This window comes from Corythoichthys intestinalis, chromosome 4 (genome assembly GCF_030265065.1).
Source record: "Corythoichthys intestinalis isolate RoL2023-P3 chromosome 4, ASM3026506v1, whole genome shotgun sequence".
Lineage (NCBI taxonomy): Eukaryota > Metazoa > Chordata > Actinopteri > Syngnathiformes > Syngnathidae > Corythoichthys > Corythoichthys intestinalis.
This window is the reverse complement of record NC_080398.1, coordinates 3490824-3496350: the sequence shown is the minus strand read 5'-3', so window position 1 is coordinate 3496350 and position 5527 is coordinate 3490824. Positions and strand designations below refer to the sequence as shown.

Here is a 5527-nt window from a genome sequence, read left to right as displayed (position 1 = left end):
GGCTCTAGCGTCCCCAACAGGAGGTTGACGTCGGCAGGGTCATGGTTTAATCTGATTGAGAATTCAGCCCATTTAGAGGAAATTATTCAGAACGAGGAAAAGGGACGAAGAGAGCCACAAAATGTTATTGTTTCAATCTCTCTAGTCCGATATTTTTACAGGATATTCTTTTTATCTCAGTATTTTCCCCCAATTGCTAAATAAATGGTATGGTCATGACAAATAACAGTCTTGTGCTAAATGGAATATTAAATATTAAATGGCAAAATTACTCCATTATGGTCAAAACTGTTCACTTCTTGCACGTAGCACGTCAACCATTAGATTTTTAGCGCGTCCGTTCTGCACAGTCCGCTCCGGATAAGTTAGTAACAAATCATTTGGACTGTCAGATTGATCATCTGGCGCACCGAGGCGTTCAGCAGACGTGATTCCTATGTGAACCTGGCGAGCTCGCACCCACGCGGCATCTCCACTCGTCTGCTGGACAATCACGTTAGATGGGACTCACGCATGACTAGGTAAAATTAGACACACTCAAGTAGAAAACCTCGGAGTCAGGATTAGCGATGAGACAGCATAGAATAGGATGCCAACATACTCACATTCACAAGGGATTCACACAAATACTGGGTTCTAGACCACATGGCTGATTTGTGTACACTCCACCCCTCCGAATCACTTATCTCTCAGCCCCCCCCTCTCGCCTCCCCCTCTTTCCTTGGTTATCAAGCCCCCCACATGGTGTCAACCAGAAATACAACTAGCTAATGATAGCACCAACATATTCATAGTTAGTGTACAGTGGAGCAAATAAGTATTTAGTCAACCACCAATTGGGCAAGTTCTCCTACCTGGAAAGATTAGAGAGGCCTGTAAATGTCAACATGGGTAAACCTCAACCATGAGAGACAGAATGTGGGAAAAAAGCAGAAAATCACATTGTTTGATTTTTAAAGAATTTATTTGCAAATCATGGTGGAAAATAAGTATTTGGTCACCTACAAACAAGCAAGAAATCTGGCTGTCAAAGAGGTCTAATTTGTTCGAACGAGGTCTAACGAGGCGCCACTCATTACCTGTATTAATTGCACAAGTTTTAACTCATTATCGGCATAAAAGACACCTGTCCACAATCTCAGTCAGTCACACTCCAAACTCCACGATGGCCAAGACCAAAGAGCTGTCGAATGACACCAGAGACAAAATTGTAGACCTGCACAGGACTCGGAACTCGGAGAGTGCAAACGTAGAACGTGGACGAGCGTAGACGGCGCGCGGCCGTTGGCCGAAACCTAGACCGCGGCCCGCCTCCTCCTCGTGTCCTAGAAAATCCCGCGCCGCCGTTGGCCGAAACGTGGACCGCGGCCCGCCTCCTTTTTTCGGCCGCGGCCAATCGGCTCTCCTCGCCTACGACCGCGGACGCCCGTGATTGGCTCCGCGAACGCAGACCGCGGCGGCCCGCCTCCTCCTTACGACGCGCCTGCGGTTGGCCCAAAAGACGCAATCGGCGAAAAGACCCACGCGCTCAATCGACAAGCCGAAAAGGTAAATATTGTGTATGAAATTCGCCAAAAACGATGCAAACCGAGTGTTGTTTTTCAATTACCGATTCGAGCTAACGCTAGCTAGGCTAGCTGGTGTGTGTGTGGATAAGCCGTGTTGTGCGCGTTGCGCCGCGCTAATAATAATTAGCCATGTGCAGGCACGCACGTAAAGTTAACGTTCAATGACTCCGTGTGCTATACGTCTTGTATTACTTGTAACTAGTCACAAATTTAACCAATAACTCATTCATTTCACTTGTGTTCAATGCATTTTTTGTTGTGACGTGATCCTCCCTAGCATGATGCCCACACTGTAAATGCTCCCTATTTGGATTACAAAAAAAAAAAAAAAAAAAAAAAAAAGAAATACTGTACTACATAGACGTCATCATTTTGTAAGTGGGCCAATTTTGCATTTTCCCCAATAACTTCGGTTTTATTTGGAATTTGGGAATTAGATGAACTCAAGACACCCCTCTCAACATTTTAGCATCTCTGAACATCAAGTCATTTTTCTTTTTCTAATTGCCAGCTAGGAATGGAGGCATCCTCTTCAAAATCAACAAAAACGCAATTTTATTATTACCATCATCTAGAATTTTTCCTCCGTGTCATGTCCTGCTTTTGTGTTGACACTTGCCTTTGTGTTTCTCAGTGTACATCAAAAGCGATGACCGGCCACCACGCTTTGCTGCCTAAACTGCACTTGAGAAGTACATGTACAAACAAGGTATTGTTCTGGATGCCTTTTAAACAAAAAAAAAAACATCTCCTTCATTTAAAAAATGAATTGAACTATATTATTACTTCTTGTCTGATTATTTTTTTTTATTTTATTTTTTATTTTTTATTTTTACACCTAACAGTTAGGAAAAACCGCCTTGCCGTCACCGCAGCTCCAACAGGCCAGCAGATCCCCGGCCAGCTCACGGTGACCTTTGGGAAATACAAAGGCAAGACCTTCATGTGGCTTACGGAGGAAGATGTCGGCTATGTCAAGTAGTGAGTATATATAAGAAATCGATAATAGGCAGTGGATTGTGTGTCTTTGTTACCCAAAATAAAAAAATCGGTTTAAAACAACTACTGCATGCTCTCTTAAAAAGTCTCCTCGATGGCCACAGGAGGAGAGGCGACGACAGAAGGGAAGGTGCGACACCAAAACTGGGGAGTGGAGGCTGAAGGAGCAGCTTCTACGCTACGTGGATATGTTCCCTCCGGTGTCATGCCACTTGGAGCAGAACATCGACCGGGCCATCTGCGGGCATGGCCGCTTCCGGTCCTTCACGTTCGAGGATATGTGGCAGTGTTATGACTTCTCCAAGCTCATCCGTAACGATCTCCAGGCCGAAAGCGCAGAAGAATGGAAGATGGCCCTGGAAGCCTTCTGGTTTGTGCGTCAGTGGCTACTGATGACGGAGTAGGACATCAATGTCACGTTAAGAGATTTCGATTGTACATCCTCACAAAGGAGGAGGAGGTTAGTAGGTCGATTAAAAAATAACATAATTTCCTTTGCCAGTGTTTTAATGCATTTCAGGGCTTACCCGTGATATTTATTTTTTGTTCTGTAGCGAGCTAAAGGCAAAGTTGCACCAGCTACGCCCCTCACGTCAGCTTGTGCATCAGCATTAGCAGCATTATCAACATGACCTGCTGTAGCAAATACACCATCATCAGCAGCAGCAGTAGCAGCAGCACAACAACAAGCACCACCACCACAAGGTGATGATGAAGACTGGCAATGTAAAATAGTACGCGCCTGGGCCGCTTTGTGGCCAATCCGCACAGGGTCACAAAAAATATTCCAAAAAAAAAAAAAAAAAAAAAAAAGGCCTACACGGTCAAGGCGTCCACGTCCAAAGGACTTTCTGGCAGGTCTTTTGAAAACTTTGTAAATTTTAAGGAGGCAGTCAATGACCTTATAAAATAAAATACATTGATATGTACTTCATGTCTCAGCTACTTCTTTTTACACACACAAATATGCAGTATGTTCGGCATAGCATATAGTCCTGTATATTGTGCACTTTCCCAATGAGTGCAGACAGAAAATTAAAAACCTAGTCCTTATTTCTCAACACTTCAATATCTGCAAAACACTTGCTTATCATTAAACTTATTTAAGACTCAATACAGGCTGCTTAACTTTTACTGTGTACTATAGCTCCTGTATTTAAATACAAGAAAAAAACTGGAATTTGAGTGTAATAACAAATACATTTAAAGCATACAGAGATTGGGAAAAGTCCTAATGCCCTTAATTGAAAGTGGGGAAAAAATAGGCCAAGACAACACAACAGCTAAAACACAGTAATGATGAAATCTATAATGCTGCGCTTCGGACCACGACGTCACTTGAAGGAAACAACGTCAAACTTTGGTCCCGCCCTCCCGCAGCCTCTGAACAGATGCTCAACCACCCTGCGGAATGGAAAGATGCCAAGACCACCCAGAGTTAACTTGTTACCTGTTGGGCAGAATGACCTCGTGAATGAAAATTTAAAACCTAGTGACTTACTTCTAATGGAATACTAGTTTCTTAACACTTGTATATCTGATTAACACTTGCATATTGCAGTTTGCTATTGGCGTAGTTCAGGAGTCAGCTATCATTTTATTTATTTCAACATCATCCTTCGTACACTGCTTAGTTTAAATTTATTTTTAGGTAGTAGTAGTGTATATTATTTATTTATGTATTGACATTAATTTATTGTGTGATGCACTGATAGGGTGTTGCTATTTTTAATGTCATTGTACTATTTGAATGACAAAGCCTATTCAATTCTAACATTCAAACAACCGTATTCAACCGCTACCACAGAAAAGACAACACACACAAATTGACATAAAATATGAATGAATCTGCTCATCTGTGAATACGTATTTTATATATTCTGCGGGGAAAAGTTCACCTAACAAAGGCATTTAGGATTCTTTTACATTGGCCAAAAACACACCTCCTTAAAATAAATTCCTATATTTAATATTTAAAAAGCTTTGAAATGTCATAAATATTCTTAATTCCAGAATAAATATGGTTCAAAACATTATTTGAAAGCAATTTTTTTTTTAATTTACGTAAAAAACGAACAACTTTTTGATGTATGTGCTTAATAAGAACAAATGGCAATATTTACTGAAGTAAGTGGAATAATCTCACATTCATCTGTTAAATAGTCTTTAACGCGCAAAACAAGATGGAGAAAATGATTTGACTAGACTATGTGGGCCTAAAGTGCAGTAAGCAACCGGAATTAGTGCTCATTGTTTAAATACACTTTAAACTCATTCATAAACTATTTTACAAAAAACTCACAGCCAGGAGGGGATGTTCAATTGGAGTGGGTTCGGTCACACACAGATTGCAGACCGGAAGGAGTACTGGCCAATCAGAGCAGGGTTGGGGTTCCACCCCACAGTCTGGACTGATGACCAATCAGAGAGGGCGTATTTAATTGTAGGGCAGAATTGATACAAATCAGTCAACGTTTCGCGATTTGAAGACAGAGGCCGCATCGCGCTCGACCTTTGACCCTTGACTCTAAAGTTTGGCCCCGGACCTCAACGTTGAGCGCAGGTGTCGCTAGAGTTCGATTGCACTTCACGTGGGAGGAGGCCCCTGCACAGGACTCGGAACTCGGAGAGTGCAAACGTAGAACGTGGACGAGCGTAGACGGCGCGCGGCCGTTGGCCGAAACGTAGACCGCGGTCCGCCTCCTCCTTTTGCTGTAGATAATCCCGCGTCGCCGTTGGCCGAAACGTGGACCGCGGCCCGCCTCCTTTTTTCGGCCGCGGCCAATCGGCTCTCCTCGCCTACGACCGCGGACGCCCGTGATTGGCTCCGCGAACGCAGACCGCGGCGGCCCGCCTCCTCCTTACGACGCGCCTGCGGTTGGCCCAAAAGACGCAATCGGCGAAAAGACCCACGCGCTAGTGACGAGATTTGTCGTTCACTTGAGCAAACGAATCCATTC

The 5527-nt window shown here is 43.5% G+C and overlaps 1 long non-coding RNA gene across 4 annotated transcripts; it reads left to right on the top strand.

Moving 5' to 3' along the window:
* Positions 1–1358: 1358 nt before the first annotated feature.
* Positions 1359–4798, top strand: LOC130914916 (uncharacterized). 4 transcript variants are annotated; one of them, XR_009063015.1, is made up of 4 exons: positions 1359–1548; positions 2203–2277; positions 2414–3027; positions 3122–4798. It is a non-coding gene; the product is annotated as an uncharacterized LOC130914916 (long non-coding RNA). The 4 variants fall into 4 exon arrangements; XR_009063013.1 differs by having other exon boundaries at positions 1359–2277; positions 2414–2549; positions 2672–3027; XR_009063014.1 differs by having other exon boundaries at positions 1359–2277; positions 2414–2549; positions 2654–3027.
* Positions 4799–5527: the final 729 nt, after the last annotated feature.